We start from the raw sequence: 24,787 nt of genomic DNA, 5'->3' as shown, positions 1-24,787 counted from the left end.
AGCAGCCACGGCCAGGGTCCTGACATGGTACCACACAGGCAGACATCCAGGGGTTCTCGTGGGAGCATCCGTGAGTGTACCGCCCCTGTCAGACGTGCCCACAGAGGTCTTTCAACCTCAGCTATGTTTCGGGCTGTAATGCAGGCAGAGTCACGTATGGAACGGTACACCAGACAGGGTCTGAGGGAGCTGAGAGCATGTTGCACAGCCATGAGTGACAGTATGCGTGTTGTTGCGGCTGCCATCCGTAACTTCACCGAGGTCATTGACAGACATTGGGGGGACACATTAGATCTGTTCCACAACTGCATGTCCATGAGCCAGGGCAATGGTGGACGGTTGAGGCGTCGACGTGGCCGTATGCCAGCAACAGCAGCAACTGGCAGCCGTCACACAACAGGCCCGCGGCCGCTCACATAGTGCCAACAGCAGCCCCAGCAATGCTGGGTCTGTGCTGTCATCAGACCGCCCCAGGAGACCATGTGCACATGGCGCTGGACAGTCCCAACAGGGACCTGTTGCCAGTCACCAACCACCTGCTTCTGATGACAGTACCCAGTCTGGCTTAGTACCTGATACGGTCCGTAGCACCCCTGCCAGGCACAGGTACCGTGTCCGTGGCCACAGACAGTGATCTGTATGACCTGGTAGGTACAGTCTGTGGCTGTTCACAAACACCTGTATATGGCAGCATTGAGGTGGGACTGTGTGCATTCATACACACATGCAAAGTGATAACACCTAGGGCTAATGCATACACGCACACACTGCATCAACATTGCCCCATCTTGTACTGCTGTCCCTCACCAACACACACACACACACAGATGTGTCAATTGGTTGTATCAGTGGCAGACTCAGGCATACCAGGTACACACCCTGTGCATATGATGAAAATGTGCCACCTCCTGCAATCTGTAAAATTGGTGCAGGAACAGGTTAACATGGTGCTGATGCACAAGGTGACTACATAGATGTATTGTAATAGTATGATGTTGACAACAGTACAGTGTAATGATATCATTGTGGGTATATACCAGCATGCCTGATGCAGTTACAGTATGAATGTCATTATATTGTTTTGTACACCCATTGTAATTACCACAGTGTTCTGTCTGCACATCTTAGCATACTGGTGGTGAGGTTGTCAAGGGATGGCCACCTACATCGGTAGCACAGGGGATACAACAATGTACATATCGATACTCAATGATGGTCATGTCAACTGCGAGTTGCATGCTGTCCACACACGACTCTGCAATGCGGATGTTTCAGGATGTTGATATCTGTGTAGTACTACACAACAGCTTCAAGGCTCACAAGAGCACACTAACACTACAAGGTCACACCTCATACCATGCATGACATCACCAAAACACAGAACTAACTATGACAGGAGGGAGAGTGTCCATACATGTCAAGGATACTGTGGTGCCAGGACAGGTAGCATACATCATACTAAGTATGGAACTGCTGAGTGAGGGCTCAGTGTCTGTTATTTGACATGTGTATTATTACAGGTATGAGCACTTGGGTATCAGGCCAGTTATTCAACATTACGAAGGTACGTGGTCTATACACTTGTGTGGGGTGCGGCTGGACCCAGCCCGTCTGACCTGTGAATGTCTGGGTTCTGGCTTATAGTCCCTGCATATATGCACTGTTACCTACTGGAAGTTGTACACCTTGTTTGTTGTAGCATAGTCTACATACAGGCCTGCTGACTGTAGCTTTGTTTGTATGCATGTTTGCCTGTTATGTTCCTGAAACACTGATTCCACCTGCAGTGCAGATTTACAGTGCCTCTGTGGAACCCTAGTGACATCTGTATTGCTTACTGTACTGATGTCCATGTCTCACTTGACAGAACGTCACTGTTTGTCCTGTTTGCATGTAGCTTGCCTGTAACACATTGCATATGACTTACCTCACATTTGCTCAAGACAGCATTCATATATGCCAGCACTAAAAAATCAGGAGCACTACACCCTCACATAGTCACCTTGAGTACCTTGTTCCCCATTGGCCCTATGTGTCGTTACTTAGTATGGGAGTCACAATGCTATGGTAGCATGTGCAAAAGTCACCTGTCGATCTACTCTCAGGTCCAGTTGGTGAATCTGTGAGTCATGTGGCAATGTTACAGCTGCCTCGTACACAGACAACCCTCTCCCCTTCCCATACACGTACAACACATGTGAGAGATGCAACCACATAGCCAAACTGGGGGCTAAGCTCTGTTAACCCAGCACTGGCATTCCCTGTCAGGTGGAGTGGGATACTACAGTGAATACAGTACCAGTCTCCCATAGACCTGCCACGACCGCAATCCAAACACAGAAACACACAGGTACATTATTGGACTCTCAGAATAGCATCCTGCCTGAGTAGCTGATACCTGCAAAGCAGACACACAAGCTAACGTTAAGCCAGAGCAGAGCACATGCAACACATAGCTCACAAAGCCTGTGTGTCAAACAGTCACAGGCCATACGGCTTGACAACACACCTGCTACAGTTGTATGAGGTACCTCTATCATCACGTACACTGAGGTCCTGCTCACCAGGCTGAACAAGGTGACAGTCACGCTGAGCTGCCCGTCGGGCACTATGATCCACCATATAACACAAACATACCAGTAACTCCAAGGTAGGTAGAAGTATGACTCAGTCATTGTCTGTGCCAGTGTGTATGACCTCTGACGCACCTCCCTGGACTACATGTTAGGGGACATAGAGGGGCTCTCTGATCTTGTGGCACAGGCTGGTATGACCCTGGCCTTGAGTAGCATCTCACCCTCACCAAGAATGCTGCCACAATATGTAGACGGGATCATCAGTTTCTGCAATTAACGTATGTTTCAGTGACATTCAAAGGGGATCCAATGCCTGTCAGTGTGGGATTACATGCTGGACAAGCCACATTGCTTTGCTTGGGACAGCTTGCACCTGTCACCCATGGGCCGTTGTATATTGGCAGAGGCTGTTGCTACACACATAGTGCCTTTGTATGCAAGGCTGACATTACATAGCCACCTACACAGGTATCACACGGGATAGGACACTAATAGAAATGCTACTCAACAGCAGCAGTGTAAATCTCAAGATGCATGCAGTGGAAACTGTCCTTAGCATGGGGTACAGCAATATCCATGCAGTAACAGACTCCTGGTACAAGGCTCCCAGGTGCACACCATCAGTGCCAGGTCATTCCTGATACCATGCTTGTTGTCCCCTACACATGCACCAAACCAGAACAGGGGGGATGTATCCAAAGGCACCTCAGATACACACACCCCCAGGTTGGTGGCACTGCACAAAGCATCAGAGCCTCTCCATGTGCAACTAACAGTGGGTTAGACTGCCTTCAGGTTTATAGCCTGGCACACACCACACTCCCATACCCAGGAAACCCACTTTGCCTTCCTTACAACACTGGGAATATGATGGTCTCTACACACACCATTATATGGTTGTACTGCGACTACCCAAACATAGAGTGTGAGCATTACTCTAGCTCCAAGACACTATCTGAAGGGTTCTTATCATTCATTCTCTGCATTGCTATGGAACAACTTGTTATCACTCCACAAGAGGTGACAACATGCTGCACCTGTTCATCACTAACATGTGGACTATATGTTCCAGACCAGTCATGTATCCCTCGCTGGTGGGATGACACCATCTACAACCCACACTGTATAGTCACATACCACATGCAGCCCCTGCACAGAACACCACAGTCATACAGTTGTCTGATGCATATTCCATGTATTCACATGAGGCAGGCTTCGGACATGGGAACTCTTGCAGTTCACAGGTACATATGTGTAGGTGGCACACACATACATCATGTGTGCATTGACATTACTGATATAATGTATGTCGTGCAATATTGGGAACAACACCCCACACACATGGACAAACTGTGTGACAAAAACGCACATGGCGTTTGTAGAATACAAACCCCTACCTAACTATTTTAGATCACTTGTGAAAGTCGCAGTAGCAGAATGTGCTATTTGCATTACTGGGAGGCTTGTTTTCTCCTGCTGTACTTTTAGGGTGCTGACATCATCAGTGTTTAGACAGTGGAATATGCAGCATGTGTTGTGTAGTAATAGTTGCCAAAAGGGACATTTGTTTTACACATGGAATTGCACACACTATTCCCCCAAACACATTCACACATACACTGTGTACTTGTAGAATTCAAACCCCTACCTAACTATGTTATGACACTTGTGAGAGATGCAGTAGTAGAGCGCGGTATTTACGTTACTGGGAGGATTGCTTTCTCCTGCTGTACTTATAGGGTGCTGACATCATCAGTGTTTAAACAGTGGAATATGCAGCATGTGTTGTGTAGTAATAGTTGCCAAAAGGGACATTTTTCTTACACATGGAATTGCACACACTACTCCCCCACACACACTGTGCACTTGCAGGATTCAAACCCCGACTTAATTATTTTATGATACTTGGGAGAGATGCAGTAGCAGAGCGCGCTATTTGCATTACTGGGAGGATTGCTTTCTCCTGCTGTACTTATAGGGTGCTGACATCATCAGTGTTTAGACAGTGGAATATGCAGCATGTGTTGTGTAGTAATAGTTGCCAAAAGAGGCATTGCTCTTACACATGGAATTGCACACACTACTCCCCCATACACTATGCATTTGCAGGATTCAAACCCCTACCGAACTATGTTATGATACTTATGAGAAATGCAGTAGCAGAGCGCACTATTTGCATTACTGGGAGGATTGCTTTCTCCTGCTGTACTTATAGGGTGCTGACATCATCAGTGTTTAGACAGTGGAATTTGCAGCATGTGTTGTGTAGTAATAGTTGCCAAAAGGGACATTTCTCTTATACATGGAATTGCACACATTACTCCCCCACACACATACTGAGCATTTGCAGGATTCAAACCCCTACCTAATTATGTTATGACACATGTGAGAGATGCAGTAGCAGAGCGCGCTATTTGCATTACTGGGAGGTTTGCTTTCTCCTGCTGTACTTATAGGGTGCTGACATCATCAGTGTTTAGACAGAGGAATTTGCAGCATGTGTTGTGTAGTAATAGTTGCCAAAAGGGACATTTCTCTTACACATGGAATTGCACACACTATTCCCCCACACACATACTGAGCACTTACAGGATTCAAACCCCTACCTAATTATGCTATCACACTTGCTAGAGATGCAGTAGCGGAGCACGCTATTCACATTACTCGGTATAATGTCTGCTCCTGACATATGTATAGTGTACTGACATCATTATGGATGAAGAGGTATGTACATCTGTTACTATCCATCAGTACAGGGGAGAGCATATCTATGCATTAACTTTGCACAGGCACAGTGGCCTACTGTACTGTGGAGGCAGACGCCAAATACACTGCGGATAGCCTTCTGTATTCCCTAGGGACAACAGTCTAGTATTGCACTCTACGGCCATATGTTTACCTGTCAGATGCAAGTATCTATTGCTCATATACTGTTTGTGGGTCTTTATTGCCATAGCCTTCCCTATTTCTATAAACAACATGTGTACTGTGGGAGATGTTTGCATATGAGTGGGATCCAGTACTTTACTTATGTCTCCGTTGTAACTTCACTGTGTGCACTGGGCAGATGTCTGTATTGTGGGAGGTTCCTGTGTTAACACATACAAATGCCAGATATGTGTGTGCAACTGCTGAACTGTGACATGGCCTAAGTGTGTGAGCATGCCCAGTTCGCAGTTTGTATGGCTTCTTGACTGACACGTCTCATTTATCTAAGTGTGCGAGCATGCCCAGTGTGACCTTTCCTTATGTTGGGATCTGTGGACCACCACATTTGTGTTTGTGTGTGGACGCCATCTATATATCACATGTACAGTTGAGTGTTGGACATCAGGTTGTGTTCTTACTGCCCAACTGTTTTGTGACTGAACCTAACAGGCATTATGCTGTGCCTGCAGGGTCGCCATGGGATAGTTTGCATACAGTTGTCATCATCCTTTCTTGCTGACCAAACAGTTGTATTGTCGTATAGTGTACTGGTGCAGAACTTTCACTGTGGTGGACAGTATAATCGGTTTCAGTCCTATCACTGCTTGTAATATTTATAGTGAGCACACCAGACTGGTTGGGGGCCAGTTGTGCAGATATGACCATGTTGCATTTTGTTCAGATATGGACAGCATAGTACGATTGTCCAACATTGTTAATGTATTCCTCAACTTGTGTAGACAGTGACAAACAATGGCCATGTGCCCTAGTCCATTTGTAATGCTAGTCAGAGAGTGTTTGTCCTTCAACACACATTTACTGGTGTTTGCCATGACATATGTCACGGTTAGTGTGCTGTGCCTCTGTCTACCCGTGACATACAGGTGATATCCAGGGTACACCTACCATCTCCCATCCAGTCATCATGATTCCTCTGGATGACAGTCACTGAGGGACTCCCTGGATATCCTGTAGTGGGAGTTTAGTCGTGGGTGGAGTGAGCTTCTGGGTTATGGACCAATCGGTACAGCATGTCCTGTTTATGTCTGTGCTGGGGTTCAGGCCTGTCAGCTGCATAGGTCACCAGCATTCAGTGTTTACATGGTGCCAACTGTCCATTGATACCAGGTTGGTCATGGCTCTATACATCAGGCACAGTTCACCTCCAGCCAGGCAGTATGGCACTGTGTGGAGCTGCAGTTTCTTTAATCAGGTGACACATGGCATCTGTTACAGCTCTGCAATCCTCCTGGTGGGGTATTTGTGTGGTCTTTCCAGTTGCTGCAGGTGTCTGCTACGGTACATCCCTGAAGGGCCATTGTACACAATTGTGAGGCTGCTGATGGATGACTGGAGAGGCACATTGACCTACCCTAACCAAGCTGTGCTTACCTTCATGATTAGGTGGGTATATGGTATGTTTCTGTAACCACTACAGACACATGGTTGTCACATGCAGGATATCTATCACCTTGTGTCCCCAGGTATCTTATTGCTCCTGATGTACTTACTGGGTTAACACCTATGTGGTAATTTTTGGCCATGTACTGTGTTTCCACAGGGGTTGACTATACACTATTCTGCATTTAGCTTGTTGACATGGCTCTGGCACCACTTGTCTGTTTCTATGTGTGCCTTTTGTAGGTTCCTTGTGTCAGCTGGAGGGTCCGATATGGTGGGCAGTTTGTAGTCCTCTGTGAACCTGTTCAGACAGAGTCCTTCCATGTTGGCCTGTACCTATGTGACATATATAGCATACAAGAGAGGTCCCAGGACCATGCCTTGTGGGATGCCAGTTGTACCTGGTTTGCAGTCTGCCATGGCTGCAGCATGTCTGACCAGGTCAGTTCTGTCCTTGAGCTGGTTTGCAACCCATCTACTTGCATAGGGGTTTATAGTTAGGCTGGTGAGCTTATCTGTACCACCAACTAGGGTATTGCATGGAAGGGTTTAGCAAGGTCCAGATAGGCTGTGTGATCCACATTCCCCACATCAATGTCCTTGGTGCACGTTTCACATGAGTCAGACATGTGTATGGGGCAGGATCTGCACTATGACAGCCACATTGGATAGGGTCCAATGTCTGTAGGTACCCAATCTTGTTATTCATGGGATCCATGATCATCCTCTCCATTACTTTGCCAACCTAGATAGTCGGGGTTGAGGGGTGATAGTTTGCAGTATCCATTCAGGCACCCCCTTTGTGGTGTGGGACCACTGTTGCTGTACACTGCTCTTTGTGTAGATATCCTGTGATAGGACTGATAGTGCGCAGTACTGCTATTTGCTGTTCCATTCTTCTTACAGTACTTGTTGGACACAACCCAGGACACCATCTGGTACCATTGATACTGTGTGCTGTGCTTTGTGGATGCTGGCTGTTACCTGAGCATCTGCAATGTCAGGGGGCCAGCACTCTCCTGGGATAGATATTTGACAGTTAGGTGCTGGTGGGGAGTTTGGAAGGAATCTGTTGGTAGTCTGTTGGCAATGTGTGTGGGTTTGGTATATTGTTTGTGATATTAGAGTGCTGCAGAGCATATCTGTGGATTATCACCATGGTTCCTACCATCAGGTAGGACAGCTGTGTGATAATCCTTTGTGTCCTGCACAATTTGTATCATCATAGGTTCATAGGTTCATACTAGGCTATCTGCCCTGGCCTTGTTTGAGCATGGACAGACTGTGTGTGGGTCTCGACACCCCTTGCAATGTGCATATTATGCCCACATAGGGTTTACTTTACTATATGTGACACAGGGATGGCCCCCAGTGTACACCTACTATCTCCCATGCACTTCACCAGATTTCTCTTGTTGAGTTTGTGTGTGGAGCTCAGCCTATCATGGACTGGGATTCTGTTCCAGAGTGTCAGGAGGCTCTGGGTTATGGATCTGTCCCTCCAGCACATCCTATTAATCTATGTGTGGAGGTTCAGATATCTCACTATGGTGTGTCTGCTGGATTTGGGGTTTCTGCAGTGGAGCATGTCCATTCATTCTGGATTGGACATGGCCTTGTACATCAGGCATACATCACCTCTGACTGGGCAGTATGCTTCTGAATTGGGCTGTGGTTTCTTCAGCCAGGCTGCAGATGTCCAATGTTTGGACCCTTTATCCTGTTGGTGGGGTACATTTGGGGTCTTTCTAACTGCTGCAGGTGTAAGGTAAGGTACATCCGAACTGGGGCATTGTTGTCACGTATGGGCCTGATAAGGGAAGAGTATGGGGCACAGTGACCTCTCTAGCTCTACATGTGCATCCTTTCATATTAAGGTGGGCAATATAGCAGGTCTTCCTGGCCACCTTGGCAATGTGAGTGTCACATGACAGGTACCGTCCACTTGTGTCCCTAGGTCCCTGATTACTTCTTCCATACATAATGGATTGCCACCTATGTCATACTTTGTGTGTGCCTTGTTTGGTATTTGTTGAGACATTCATACTCTGCAGTGTCTTCATGAAGGCTGGCTTTGGTACCTGGGTTTGTGTGTGTGGTCTGTAGCAGGCTTCAAACAGGTACACAGTTTGAGCCAGTGTTACTTGCCCGTGGATAGTAAATGCTGCTTTTTGCTGTGGTACCAACCTGGGGGTGTGGTTATCCTTGATAATTACTGGTAGCCACACTCCTATTGTCATGTGTTCCATGTTTTGGAGCTGTAGAGCATGGTATGAGGCATAACCTGGTAGTATTAGGGTGCTCTTCTGGGCCTTGCCCAGGTTTCTGTTACAGAACACATATTACCATTCTCCATGCTGTGGTGGGTTTGGTCTGCATGCACCTTGCAGGTTAGACTTCTGGCGTTGGGTAGCATTACGTCCAGGTTATTATCCCTTGTGCTACCTATGGTGGTGGGTTTGTGTTTCCAGACTTACCTATTCCAGGCACAGTGGGGGTGACAACAGCCTTTGCCAGTATCCACACAGCCAGGTGTGTTGGGTGGGTGCCATCCCTAGTAGGTGGGGCATCATGTCTTGCTCAGCATGTCAGCCCAGGCTGTCAGCCATGTGTTCCCCCTTGCTAACAGCAATACCTCAGCCAATTATTGTACTTGATCTTGTTGTCTTCATAGTGTGGCATCATGCTTGGTGAGGGTGACATGTTAAGTAGGGTCTTCATGTTTGCATATACTAGATGGTGTTACATTGCTTAACACATGGCAATCATGCCTCATGTGGTGCTGCAGGGATGCCTCTGTCGTTGGCACATACTACACTCCCTGTACATGTTTGAGAGCAGGTTATGTCATGTTAGGCGTCCCTGTTACTATATGAGTGCATCAGAGAGGGGTATCATTCCCAGGGTTCCTACTGAGGCAGTGTATGTGCTATGAGTTGCCTCTTTGCCAAGGCCAGGGCATACTGGGCACGCCTCCTTCTGCCTACTGGGGCAGGCTCAGATTGTTCTTCCTCCGAGTCACGCTCTGCCTGTGATGGCCTTGGCAATGGTGGGGGGCTGTTTGTCCCGGCCCTATGCTGGTCCTGCTGCAGCTGTTTTCACAGAATCATATTATGTAGCATAGCACATACCATGACAATTTGGGTACATGTAGTTGGTGAGTACTGCAAGGCTCCACCAGATGTGTCCAGGCACCGGAACCATGACTTGAGCTGCCCAAACACACGCTCTATTACATTACGTGTTTGTGCGTGTGCCTGATTATGGCATTCCTGTTCGGGTGTGTGTGCGTTTCTGATGGGTGTCATCAGCCATGGCTCCAGTGCATATCCTGCATCCCCCACTAGGTGACCATGTGGGATGTCCCCATTGGCAAATGTCTGGTACAGCTGCGTCAAATGCCAGATATGGGAATCATGGTAGCTCCCAGGGCAGCCAGCACACACATTCATTATTATGCCCTGGGCATCACACACGACCTGGCAGTTGATGGAGGGGAAGCCCTTGCGGTTAAAGTAGGCCCTACCCTGCTCACCGGCTGGTGCTTTGATGCGTATGTGCGTGCAGTCTATTGCACCCACTACCTCAGGGTATTCCGCTATTTGCTGGAAGAGACACATATTGCTGGCCAATACCTCACGGGCATTGGGGAAATATACATGCTCACCGACATGTGCTGACATGGCATCCAGGAACTGGTGCAGTACCCTGGAGGCTGATGCCTGTGATATCCCCATCATATCACCAGTTGGTCTCTGGAAGGTACCTGTTGCTAGTATTCTTAGGCCAACACATACCTTGGTTTCCACTGGGATGGGTTCCCCTCTGTTGGTTCTGTGTGTGAGGTGTGGCCTGCACAGCTCAACAATTTGCTGCAGGAGGTCTCTGTCCACTCTATAGCTCTCCACTATCTCCAGCTCATGTAACCCCTGGTAGGTGACCCTGGGACTGTACACTCTTCTCCGTCTCCTCACTGTTGGTTGTCTGGCAGCATTTGCATTGTCACCACCCTCAGCAAGTCTCCTATGTCTCCTTATGACAGCTATGTCAGCCCCTAGCATGGTTGGTCTGAGTGCAGCTTTTTCAGTTTTCACTTCTACTAGCTTACTCCTGTCTTGCAGTGTCTCTTGAGAGAAACATACTGCAATGCTGTTTGCAGTGTTTTAAGTGCTGGGCTGGGCTTGTATTCTGCCTGTGTAATTGCCTGCTTCTAATTGTTTTCACCTGCTACCTCTACCAGTATTCCCTGCTAGTTTCCTACTATTTCTTCTGCTTCCTTTTTCCTCTCTGTTTCCTCAGGGGGGAGCAGCATGCATACCAGCGAAAACACGCTCACAGTGGCTACCACGCGCGCACACATGCTTACACAGACTAGAATCTGCTTATTCGGAATAAAACGCGTGCACACCAGCGCAAACAGGTTTACAGATCTTTAAACGAGCTCCTACATGCTTAATCTGCCTTACACGCGCGCACTCTGTCTTACTCACGGCTCCCAGCGCGCGCACGCATGCACGTACAGCAAGAAACTTTGGTGTTGGCCACAGTGTACACCTTCCATTTCTTGACTTTCCCATGCTTATCTGTTGACACTCCTCTTTTTATGCTGTGTGATTGACATCTTTCACATACCACTTTGCTCCAATGAGCTTGATTTCTTCCTGACATTCCCCCCTGTGATGTAACCTATCTCCTACTCTGTTACTCCCCCTTATCTAACTCTTACACTACACGGAATGTGCTCATTTGCTATGTGACAGTGTGATTCACTATCCTACCACTCATTTACATAGGATTGCCTACTAATGCTTAGTTACATGTCTTACACTCAGCTTCCCCCCTTAGCAACCATTAGACAGTGGCCATGTTGTTTTTTGTCTGCTAGTCCCTGCATTGCAAATCCATGCATTACATAAAACCCACATTTGTGGGTTTCAAACCTTTATTTTTCTGTTTTATATAGCGCAGCCCGTTTGTGCGGGGCTGCTCTGCGTTTAAACCTCGCCGATCTCCGAAAAAAAAAATATTTTATTTCATGTTTGCATCGGGTTACCATGCCAATGGCCACATATTTGGCCATTGGCATGCTGACTGCAACATTTGCACACTTTATTTGGAGCTGTCATGGCTCCATTGTGTTATTTGCAGTAACGTACTCAGTTGTCAACTGAGTACATTTCTGCACCTAACACGACTCTTACACGGGCTGGTTTCAGCTTCGTGGATTGCTAATCTACCTCATTTGCATGCCTTTCGGCTGCAAGTGAGGTGATTAGCATATCCACGCCCTGCCCATGTAAGAGTCGTTTTAGCTGGTCTCTTACACAGGATTTCGGGCTGTTACTGGATCGCGATGGCTGCATGGAGTCTTACACGACTCTTAGACTCCGTGCAAGCCATCGTGAATCCTGCCCACTGTCTCCTCATTTGTCTCTCTCTCTCTCTCTCTCTCTCTCTCTCTCTCTCTTGCTCCCCCATCAGCTCATTTAACATCTAAGCCATTAACTGAGCTTAGAATATTTGGGTCATAATTTGCACTTTACCGTCTTTGGGATAGATATGATGAATTTTCTATTATTCTAATAACAAGAGAGCATTATAATTTCAGGAGTTTTCTAACAGATAAAAGAGTATTTCACTTACATGTGGATTGGTGCTAATCTCTCTCTTGCACTTATGAAGTGGGGAAAACTTCATTATTACTATATTTATTTTTATTTTGTTTTGCGCTGTTACACTGAAGGTTCTTTCAGGCATAATCTCTGCCAAGAGGGAAGAACAATAGATTAAAGCAGGACATAGAACCAAATAAACAACAGTACAAAATATACAAACATGTTAACATGTAACTGTATAAAGCTGAAACAGACAGAATACTGAATCATGAATAAAACAAAAAATAGTCATTAAATGCTGGGAAAACTGAAAGCTGCTGACATCAGATGTTTATTAAGTGCATGGAAACAGGTATAGCAAGACATATGTTGGCATATTTAGCCAGGCTTAGTGAAACTGTCACATTTGTTTGCTTTTATTAGGAGAGCTTTAAGATGCTTTTTGAACTTGTCTAATTAGATGATACTATGAATTTCATTGTATAGAGCATGCATTTCAAAGGGAGGAGGCTAATTTACAGAAAAGTATTTTACATGTGCTTGAAGTGAACAAAGGTCTGAAGAGAGTAAAACTAGTCTGGTTTCTAAAGGAGCACAAGCTATCTTGGTTTTGATAAAGGATCACAGACTATCTTGGTTTTGATAAAGGAGCACAGGCTATCTTGGTTTTGATAAAGGAGCACAGGCTATCTTGGTTTTGATAAAGGAGCACAGGCTATCTCATTGTTGATAAAGGTGCACAGGCTATCTTGGTTTTGATAAAGGAGCACAGGCTATCTTGGTTTTGGTAAAGGAGCACAGGCTATCTTGGTTTTGATAAAGGCGCACAGGCTATCTTGGTTTTGAAAAGGCGCACAGGCTATCTTGGTTTTGATAAAGGAGCGCAGGCTATCTTGGTTTTGATAAAGGAGCACAGGCTATCTTGGTTTTGATAAAGGCACACAGGCTATCTTGGTTTTGATAAAGGAGCACAGGCTATCTTGGTTTTGATTAAGGAGCACAGGCTATCTTGGTTTTGATAAAGGTGCACAGGCTATCTCATTGCTGATAAAAGTGCACAGGGCTATCTTGGATTTGATAAAAAATGTACAGAAGAGGCAACACCACAGCAAAACCAATGTATAAATGTAGATTTAATAAAGCCAAAATTCAGAGCAATGAGCGCTTTCACATTTTAAAAATGTTTCATCAGACTTTCATACTGCATACATTCTTCATTTAATTTAAATAGTAACTTCATTAACACAACTTCCAATCACTTAATAAAATTAATTATGACATCACAAGCATCAATTATCTCTAAAAGTTTATCATGAAACTCTAAAAGCTACATAGTTTAATTCACATTGTATATATAAAAATATAAGAGCTATGTGTTAAAAATAAAAATAGAAATAAAATCAATATCAATAGATGAAAGTGCTTAATGTGCATATGACCTTGCTGCTAGGAACGGCTTTATTGTTATCTTGTCATTTAAACCACCCATTCTATGGGCTTGTAGACGTATACTCCACCTATTTTCTTGTTCCTCGGTGTAATTTTTAATGTCACCTAGTCTACCAGTCTTTTTAATTAATTCTAAAGCTCTAAATCTAAATTTATGTGTCATGCCATGGGTCATCACATGCCTAGCCAGTGCATTACTTTCATCTTTTTTATGTCCTATATGTGTTCTTTGACTCTTTCCCTAAGTGTCCTGTTTGTCTTGCCCACAAAGAAGGATTTACATATCTGGCATTGTGCCAGATATATTAAATCCCTTGTTCTGCAATCAGCATAATGTTTAAAGATATATTCCTGCCCAGTATTTGGATGGATAAACTTGTTATCACCTACCATGTACATACATTGGTTGCAACACCTGCAGGGAAATGTCTCTTGTCTGTCAGAGTATATTTCTTTTGTGTTCTTATCATCCTCATAGCATAACAATCTCTTTAAAGACTTAGGGCAGGATTCACAAAGCCTCCGTGTAAGAGATACATGGCTTACACGGAGGCTGTAGTTAAATGGTGTGATGTCAGCATGTCATGCATATGCATGAGGGCATGCTGAATCACACCTAAGGCTAACACGGTCCATGGAAGACAGTAGGGGGCATATCCGTAGGCCAAGCCCTGCAAGCGGACATGCCCCCAGAAGAGTAAAATTGCCCAAAGTAAACACCCACGACAGAGGCCATGGAAATGTGAATAAACACAACACAACACATGCCCCCACAGACTATGAACATAAAATATATAAATGAACATGTTATATATTTTTTTTAAATCGTAAAGATGTTTGCCCGTGAGTGCACTCGGTTGCGCGGGCGTGCCCGTAGCTTAACCACAGTTAGCAGTCAGTGGAAAAGCATATAAGAACTAAATATGCAAAGTAAGCCAAGAAGCAATAGTGTAGCAGTAGAGACGTCAGCTGAAGAGCAGGCATCCATGGTTCGAGCCCCCACAACATCAATTTTTATTTTTAGTAAAATAAGCACGAAACAAGTCCCTGACAAATATGTACACATATAAAATCATATTTTATGTAAAATGTAATGAAATAGTCGATTTATTTTGAAGAAATGTGAGATAACAAAACAATAAAAAATGGGAGATGTGCCTATAGCTGAGCTACAGTTTAACAAGGTGAGTGCATCTGCCCGTAGGTGAGCAGTGGTTTAACAGGTGTAAAATGAGTGCCCGTAGGTGAGCAGTGGTTTAACACGCTGAAACTGTGTGCCCCTAGCTGAGCTGAGCATAATATGCGTGCTAACAGCCAAATGAAGTGTAAACCAGCGTACCCCGTTTGCGCGGAGCTGCGCATCGCGCCAACAAGCTAACTGACAGGCAACGTTAAGCAAGCTGTATCAAAACTGCCTTTACACAGACACACCCCCTAACTTGTCTAGACAGTCAAGCAGTGGCCAGGATCGAACCCAGGAAACTATACACCACAGTCAAGGTACTGAACCACTAAGCCATGACAGCAGTACCTAGAAATGCAGTAATAGCAAATATACAGGAATGAATACAAAGTGGAGCATGACAAAGCAGGTTTTGTAAAGTTTATACAATTCCAAAATGGCCAGTCACAGATATGTGCGGGAAAAACGGCATATATAAGCCCCATAGGTGGGAATACACAGCATAAACGATTGTAGAACTAACTTGCAGCCAGAATGTCAGGAGTAGGTGAGGGTAGTTGCTTTCTAGCACAGAGGTGGGGCATTGAGGAGTCCAGATACATGGTCTGGCTCCTAGTCCACAATCATGAGGCCCAACTCATGCAGGGCCAGGTCCTGTGGGGAGCATATAGGGCTGAGGCGTGGGACTGGTTGGCTCATGATCTCACCAGTGCCACAGGGATTCCAAGAACTGGTGAGCAGGTCCGTCACCACCATGCGGACCTGAAGAGACGCAAGCAGGACCAATTGAACCTTTGGATCCAGGAGGCCCGGCAAATGCCCAACGCCCCACTACTGAGTAAGTTACATTTAATTATGTATGTAAGGAATTAAACTAGCTGATATTATGGAGATGTGTATTCCAATATTACTTCATTTATATTATAGCTGCAGGTGTCCATTCTGCGAACCGCAGAGCCTATGGCAATAGGCTGGTGCGGTTGCGCCACCAGGCAGGTCAGTAATCCTCTCCCAGTAACTGTAAAGAAATATAAAAGTATGACAGTTAGCAAAAGAGTGCAGTGTAGTCACTAAGTAATAAAATGTGCAAGTAACAGTGTAAGAGTGTTTGCAAGTATTGCTTGATTACAAAAGTGTGTTGCAGTCTGTAATCCAAACAGAAAAATGAAAATGTCTGAAATAAAGTCTGAAATAAAGATACCCCACCTGTAATATAATAGTACACAACCTGCAGCAGGCTGAAAAGTACAGCTGCAGAAGATGAGCAAATCACATGTGTGAAATATACCCCTGTTGAAATACTGAAACATGACAGAAGTGAGACTGCTGGAAAGAATTGTAATAACTACAGGTAAAACATGTCAATAAAGCCTAGAAGTAAGTACCATCCTGAATAGTAAAATCAAAACAAGTGAGAGAGTGTGAGAAAGAGTTATGAATCCACCAATAAAGTAGTAATAACCCCTGAATAAAGTATACTGCAGTCAGTACAGAATGAAATGAATGTGACAAGCAGAACCAAACAGTGAAATGTATTCAAAGTGTTGCTGCAGCTGGAATGTGTATCCCAAAATCTGGATATGTTGCTCTCAGTCTGCAATATGCAGATAGTATGATTGTCTGACATACCAAACATCCACAGTTGTCTATAGCTATATAAAGCAAATGTAGCAGGATGATGTAGCTGAACAAAGCCAGATATGAATGTGTATGAAGAACAATAAAATGTATATTGATGTAGCAGTAACAGTCCTATCACCAAATTGAAGTAGTTATCATATAGGAAACTGTAGTTAGAACAGTAGTGTGTATATATGTGCAGCTATTAGAAATGTACAGCATATGTATTGGTATTCGAAGATGTTAATATTATTTTCTTCACCCCACCCTATAACCACATATAACCGATTCCACGTGAAAATGGTATGTGCAATCACAATTAACACCCCTGGACATTTGTCCTGTTGGGTCATAAATATTTGCATGTCCGTTAATGCATCTGCCCTGTTCATACATCCAAACCTGATGGCCTGTTGTCATCAGTCAACCCTGCATGTTGTTGGACTGTGTATTGCTGTTCAAATTATGCATGTGTTATGCTCGCTGTTCAATGATGTGAATATCTGGGTGTTTGGTTAATGGGAATACTAATGCATGCTGTTACAAATAATTGTGAATGGTATTGTATGTTACTAACCCAAACTGTCATGACATAATGCAAAACATAGGACGACAGGGAAGGCGGGTTCCAGCGGACCCACCTCTCCCACCTCAGCTTGCGAGTGCACCTGGCACTATTGCCCAGTCTGGACCCTCCTCCGGTGGCCCTGTGCCACCTTCGGGTGGAAGCGCTGCAGGGGATGGGGCCCATCCCCCCTCTGCAAGTGTGGCTGGAGGAGAGCCACCACTCAACCTCCGTGGTGCGTAGAGAGATCCGGGACTCTTTTCTTGGACCCCTACGCCAGCTTGAGGCACAGGTGGCACAACTTACGGGCATGCCTGTTGCCCGGCCTACACAGCCCCCAGCACAGCCCCATCCTGGGCAGTGAAGGAACAGTGGCAACTGCCCATGGGTGGGGATATCAGTTCCACTGTTGCCATCTGTGGGCTCATGGGCTCTGGATATCCAAACATCCGTCCCCGTCAATTGTGTAACCCCCCCCCACACGTGTCATACACCGCCCCTGTATGCGTCTTGTTTGTCTTGTCTGTTGACCAACCCAACCTACCTCCCCAGCTATACCGATTTCCTTCACCTGACATACCACTCTCACCTGAAAAAAAAAAAAGGGCACTCTGTACCCACAAAAAATTACGCCCCATACATAGCTGCCCATTCCGCACACATGTCTGCTGGACATGGAAACTATCAATTACAATTGTCTGTACAACAAGTATTATTGTTGTCCTGACACCTCTCTCAGGGGTGGAAGGTTTCAAATGTCACACCAAATTACATACATATGCACAGCTGTTGCTGATGAAGAAATGGGCAGCTATGGGCCTTACCTACATCCCTCCTGCAAAACCCAAGCTTGTTTCCCTACTGTCTTACCCTCTTTGTGATCCCTTTTTCACCACTTTCCTGTCTCCCCATTTTCATTTCTTTCAAAGAAAATAGCACGGGTGTGCGCCAGAGTAAGCACTGTTAAGCGGTTATAAGTGGGTGTGCACGGAGCTGAACACCAGTGCGCATGCGGGAGCTCTGCGCAAACCAGCGCTAACCTGGTTACAACTGCTTAAAAGTGCCTTAGTCACTCTGATTGACAGGTCCTGTAGTCAGTTCAAAAGCAAAATAAAATCCCACTGTCAGTCCCAAACCCAGAACCTTGGAAACAGTAGTCTGCATGACCTACCACTAAGCCATGACTCTTATGCAAGAACATTGTGCTAAAATAAATATATCATGTAATAGTAGGAATGAATGTAAAGGGAATATAGGATGTGTAGTACACAAAGCATGTCATTTAGAATTACTGCCAAAACTAGTGGATTTCCATAATAGTAGTGTGTGAACAGAAACAGCCATGCTAGTTGGTAGCTAGTAGGTAATAATGTCAGTTAATTTACATATATAAATGTATGTATATTTACATACACATATATATATATATATATATATATATATATTTATACATATATATATATATATAGTTGTAGGTGTCATTGTGCATACACACTTACTACAGGAAACAGGAGAGAGGAATGGAGAAATGTGAATCTACAACACAGCCTGAATCATGAGAGAGATACTAACCTTTACACTCACAGAACAGAGTCCACAGCATACCAGCATGGTCCCCGCCCTTACAATCTGAAAGGGCAATGCCTATCTCACATACCATTTTATAGCACTGTCCTGAAATCACAGTGAGAACTGCAATCAGTACACAACTGGCTGCATGCAATTAGCAAATGCTGGCTTACAATTGGTGCAGAGGCCATCACATGGACCTATGCAGATACCTACAAAAGCATCCTGTACTCACACTCCACACATGCAATACATTCATTGCACTGTCTGGAGGCAGACAGAGAGAGAGAGAGAGAGAGAGAGAGAGAGAGAGAGACAGACAGAGACAGAGACAGAGAGTGAGAGAAAAACACAAACAACAACACACGGTACACACACTGAGTCTAAGCTGTCAGCAGTGACAGTAGCAAGCCGTGCCAGCAGCAGCAGGATGCAGTAGTAGCGGTAACACAACCAGCTGCGACAAACACAGGTAATGTAAAGTAGCAGGTTAATAGTCTGCATACTGTGAACCCTCCATATGTGTCATAGGTCTGTATCTATAGGTATGTCCATGTGATATGTTGTATGCACGTAGTTCCACCAAAAGGGGATGACTATACATTACATGTCAGTCAGTGTTAGGCCATGATCCTGGCAGCAGTTTTGTGTTGCAGTGAGGCCTGTCTGTAGGATGTGTGTGTCAGCTGGTGTAACAACTATGGTGCTTAGTTAGCAGTCATCTGGGAACTTTGTCATCCACAACCCGCACATGTTCGCTTTTACATCTGAGAAATAAATGCCAAACAAGAGGGGTCCTAGGACAGAGGCCTGTGGGATACCACATGTGACTGGCATTGAGTCTGACATGGCTCCTACAATATCGATATTATGGATTCTGTATGTCAACCAGTGTGCAACCTATCATGTGACATATGTAGTAACATGTAAGCTAATGAGCTTGTCTATGATGCCTGAGTGGAGTACTGTGTTGAAGGCCTTAGGCAAGTCCAGGTAGGCTGTATGGATTGCGTTGCCCTCATCAATGGCTGTAGTGACTGTTTTGAAAGGTCAACCAGGTTCAAAAGGCAGGATCAGCCCATCACAAAGGCAAACTGGCCGGGAACAAGTGTCTGCAGGTACCCAATATCGCTGTATATGCGTCCCATACTGAATAATTCCATAGCTTAGCAGACCAGGCGGTTAAGCTTATGGTGCGGTAGTTCCCAGGGTCAGTAGAGGTGCCTCCTTAGTGGAGTGGGACCACTGTTGCTGTATGCCAGTGTTCAGGTACATATCCTGTAGTATGGCCAAGGTTAAATATCAGTCTTATATGCGGTTGTATGTCCTCTTGGAGTTCACGTAGCACACATCCAGGGATACCATCAGGTCACATTGATGCTGTGTGTTCTGCTTTGCTGAGGGTGGCCCTCACCTGGACATGTGAGATGATAGGGAGGTTACATTCAGCTGTGATAAGTATTTCTACTTGTGGGGGAGAAGGAGGGGGGATACGTGCACCGAACCTGTCTGCAAGAATGTTGCCAATATCTGTCTGTTCGGTGAATGTTAAGTAGGTGTGTATTAACTCAGAGCATATCTGAGGCGTTTGGTCCATATGTGTAATATAACTGAAGAAGGCCTTGTGGTTATCTATAGTGTTCGTGGCCATTTCCCTCCCAGAGTAGGCCGTGGATGTTGTTATGAGAGACCGTAGCTTATTACTAGTGCTGACCACAGATGCCTTCCCTTAATGTGAATCTGCTCTGTCCTGCAGTAGCCTCCTTCTATTGTTATACAATCTGCCTTTGGCTGGGGCCCACCGGACAGGATGCCTAACCTTTGTGCATAGGGTCTGGGTTAGAAATGTGTGTGCATGTTCCATGCAATCTTTGGGATATCCATGGGAAGCATTCGCAAAGGGGTCAGCAGTGTGGGTTGTGGCTTCCACTGGCCCAGTGGGCTGCATAGATACCATCTCAGTCCTAACAAGTGAATAACTGTCTAATCACATACATATCAAAGTAGTCTACTGTGCTGGTGGTGGTGGGATATGTATATCCAGGCCGAGTAACTTGTGTCCAGATCACACTAGTGGATGGCGTTCCACATACAATACCTTGGTATGAACCCCCAGAGTGAGGTTGTGCATTGGACCTGCCGCAGTGTGCTGACCGATGGGGCATGCTACTATGTTGTATGGAAAGTGGCAGGTATTGTTGCACAGGTGTTGGCTGAGCACTGATATCTGGCCATGTACTTGTGTATCCACCAAGAGACACACACATGCTACATATGGAAGTAGTAGTATATCACTACAGTTGAGTATCATGTATAGTATGTGTGCCATATATTGCTGACATAGTCTGCTGATATCCTGTTTGTGTTCTCTTCCAGGGACATGGCGCGTCAGCGTAATCCCGCCAACTCTGCAGCAGAAGATGAGGAGATACACCAGAGCCTGGTGCAGGATTATGACATACGGTTTTCCCGCACCAGCCAGAATCAGCAGGAGAGGGCTGCACTGTGGCAAGACCTTGTCCGTAGGGTAAATGACATTGGCACGCATAATAGGACATATGAGCAGGTACAACATCATGCAGTGATTTAATCAGAAATGTCCGTCAGCGTGTGTCGGATATCCACAAGCAACAGGTTGCCACAGGAGGTGGGGTGGCCACACATCCCCCCCTCACCAGACTGGAGGGGCTACTCCTAAGTGTTGTGGCTCCAGCCCTGGAACAGCAACAGCAATACACCTGCATCATGATGGAGGCTGGATCCACACAGCAGCACAACATGGAGCATGCAGGTAATATGCCATATCTACACTTGACTGTTCTGTACACTGTTAGTTTATGCATGTGTAAGGAGTGTCCGTGGTATGTAGCTGTCAACATAGTATGTAATTGTGCAGGTGTGATATTGGCAATTTCAGCAGCTGACGTGTGAAAGGCAACTGGTGTACTACTGCACTGTATCATATGCAGTATCAATGGCACAGTTGTGCCCACTGACATTAATCTCCTCATTTCTGCAGGTCCCTCCAGTGTTACAGCAAGGCAGGCCATCCATGCTGGTGAGTGTGTTTAACAATACCTATAATAGTCCTGATAGTGCTAGTAATACTAGTGTAACTCAGTAGTGCTCTGTGTGTATACTGCGGGGTGTGCATGTGTGCATGTGTGCCTCTGTCCACGTGTGCATGTGTGCATGTGTGCATGTGTGCCTGTGTCCACGTGTGCATGTGTGCATTTGTGCCTGTGTCCACGTGTGCATGTGTGCATGTGTGCATGTGTCCACGTGTGCATGTGTGCATGTGTGCATGTGTGCCTGTGTCCATGTGTGCATGTGTGCATGTGTGCATGTGTCCACGTCTGCATGTGTGCATGTGTGCATAAGTGCATCACTGGTAACATTGTGTGGGCACTGTAAACTGTGTTTCCTGTCTTCCTCCCACAGGTTCTGGTGCTGCTCTGGTATCCTGCAGCAGGGAACCTGAATCTGGTGCCACAGGTACTGGTAATGATGATATCTGTGTAATGGCACAGGAAGGTGTGTCAGGGTCCGCCATTGGTCAGCCAGTTGACAGTACACAGCTGTCAACCCCATCATTGCGCAAAGTCATCCTGCCAGTACATCCTATGTCACCATTGTCCCTAGGTGATGGATAGGATACAGTGGGCATTGACCAGGGTAATGTGGTATCTGCAGCACATGCTTCCCCACACAGCAGCCATGGGCAGGGTCCTGCGATGGTACCACACAGACAGTTGCCCATGGGTTCTCGTGGGAGCATCCATGAGCGTACTGCCTCTGGCAGACATGCACAAAGAGGTCTGTCAACCTCAGCTATGTTTCGGGCTGTCATGCAGGCACAGTCGCGTATGGAAAGGTACACCAGACAGGGTCTGAGGGAGCTGAGAGCATGTCGTACAGCCATGACTGACAGTATGCGTGACATCGCGGATGCTATCCATAATTTCACCGATGTCATAGACAGACATTGTGGGGGCATATTACAGCAGTTCCACAACCACATGTCCATGAGCCAGGGCAATGGTGGGCGGGTGCGGCATCGACGTGGCCATATGCCAGCAACAGCAGCAGCTGGCAGTTGGCGCAGATGGCAACAAGCCCGCGCACGCCCCCATAGTGCCAGCAGCAGCCCCAGCAATGCTGGGTCTGTGCTGTCATCGGAACACCCCAGGAGACCATGTGCACATGGCTCTGGACAGTCCCAGCAGGGATCTGTGTCCAGTCAACACACTCCCACTTCTGATGACAGTACCCAGTCTGGCTTAGTACCGGATACGGTCCGTAGCACCCCTGCCAGGCACAGGTACCATGTCCATGCCCACAGACACTGATCTGTATGACCTGCCAGGTGCAGTCTGTGGCTGTCCACAAACCCCTGTATATAGCAGCCATGAGTGGAACTGTATGCGTGCATACACACATGCGAAATGTTAGCACCTAGGGCTACCACATACACACACACACTGCACCAACAGTGCCCCACCCTGTACTGCTGTCCCTCACCAACACACATACACACACATGTCAATTGGTGGTATCAGTGGCAGACTCAGGCATACCTAATTCACACCCTGTGCATATGATGAAACTGTGCCATCTCCTGCAATCTCCAACATCAGTGCAGGAACAGGTAAACACGTTGCTGATGCACAGGGTGACTACATAGAAGTGTATTAGTAGTATCATGTTGGTAACAGTACAGTGTGCTGATATGACTGTGTGTATATCCCAGCATGCCTGATGGAGTAACCATATGACTGTCCTGAATTGTTATCTGCACCCATAGTACGTACCAAAGTGTAACAGCTGCACGTTATTGCATACCGGTGGTAAGGATGTCAACAGATAGCCACATACATGGGTAGCACAGGGAGGAAGCTAATGCAAGTAGTGATACGCAATGATGGACATGTACAGTAATGGTGGAAAGCTGCCCAAAACGACTATGCAATGTGGATGTTTGCGCATGTTGATATGTGTGCAGTACCAATGTAATCCAAATCACAATTAACTATGACCTAATATCAGTTCTACCTTGGGCATCTGCGCTGTGCATTCCTGGGTACATGTTGATAGTGCCTACATATTTGCACTGTTACCTATTGTTAGTGTTACCCCTTCTTTGTTGTACAATGGACTACTTCCAGCCCTGCTTACTGTAGCTTTGTTTGCATGCATGTTCACTTGGGGTTCCCTGGAACACTGCTTCCACCTGCAATGCAGAGTTACAGTGCTTCTGTGGACTCCTAGTGACATCTGCATAGCGTGCGATCATACGTATGTCAAGTTTACACATGACAGAACGTCACTGTCTGTCCTGTTCGCATGTACGTTGCCTGTGACACATTGCACATGTCTTACCTGGCATTTACCCACGTGTGCAGTCATATATGCCAGTGCTATGAAACAGTAGTAGTACACCCACACATACACACCTTCAGTATGTTGTTCCACATTGGCCCTATGTGTTGGTACTCACCATGGCAATCACACTACTAGGGTAGCATGTGCAAAGGTAACCTGTGAATCACCTCTATGGTCCAGTTGTGGTTTATGTGAGTCATGTGGCAATGTCACATGTATGCAGTCAACCATCACCCCTGGCCAGGAACATACAACACATGTGTGGGATGCCACCACATAGCCAATCTGGGGACTGAGCACTCTGAACCCAGTAATTCTCAAACAAACAAACCAGATAAACTCAGTAAAAGCACCTAGGCGAACTGGAACTCAATAAGAGAAGGCTGGAATAATAAAATAATTTATTGAACTCTCAATAAAATTAGCGCTTTCGGCGGAAAAACATACACCGCCTTCTTCAGATTACACAGCAGAACTGAGGAAACAAATTTTATACATT

The sequence above is a fragment of the Protopterus annectens genome, chromosome 7.part0, assembly GCF_019279795.1.
Source record: "Protopterus annectens isolate FY-2018-M chromosome 7.part0, PAN1.0, whole genome shotgun sequence".
NCBI classification, from domain to species: Eukaryota; Metazoa; Chordata; order Ceratodontiformes; family Protopteridae; genus Protopterus; species Protopterus annectens.
Note: the sequence above shows the minus strand (reverse complement) of the source record.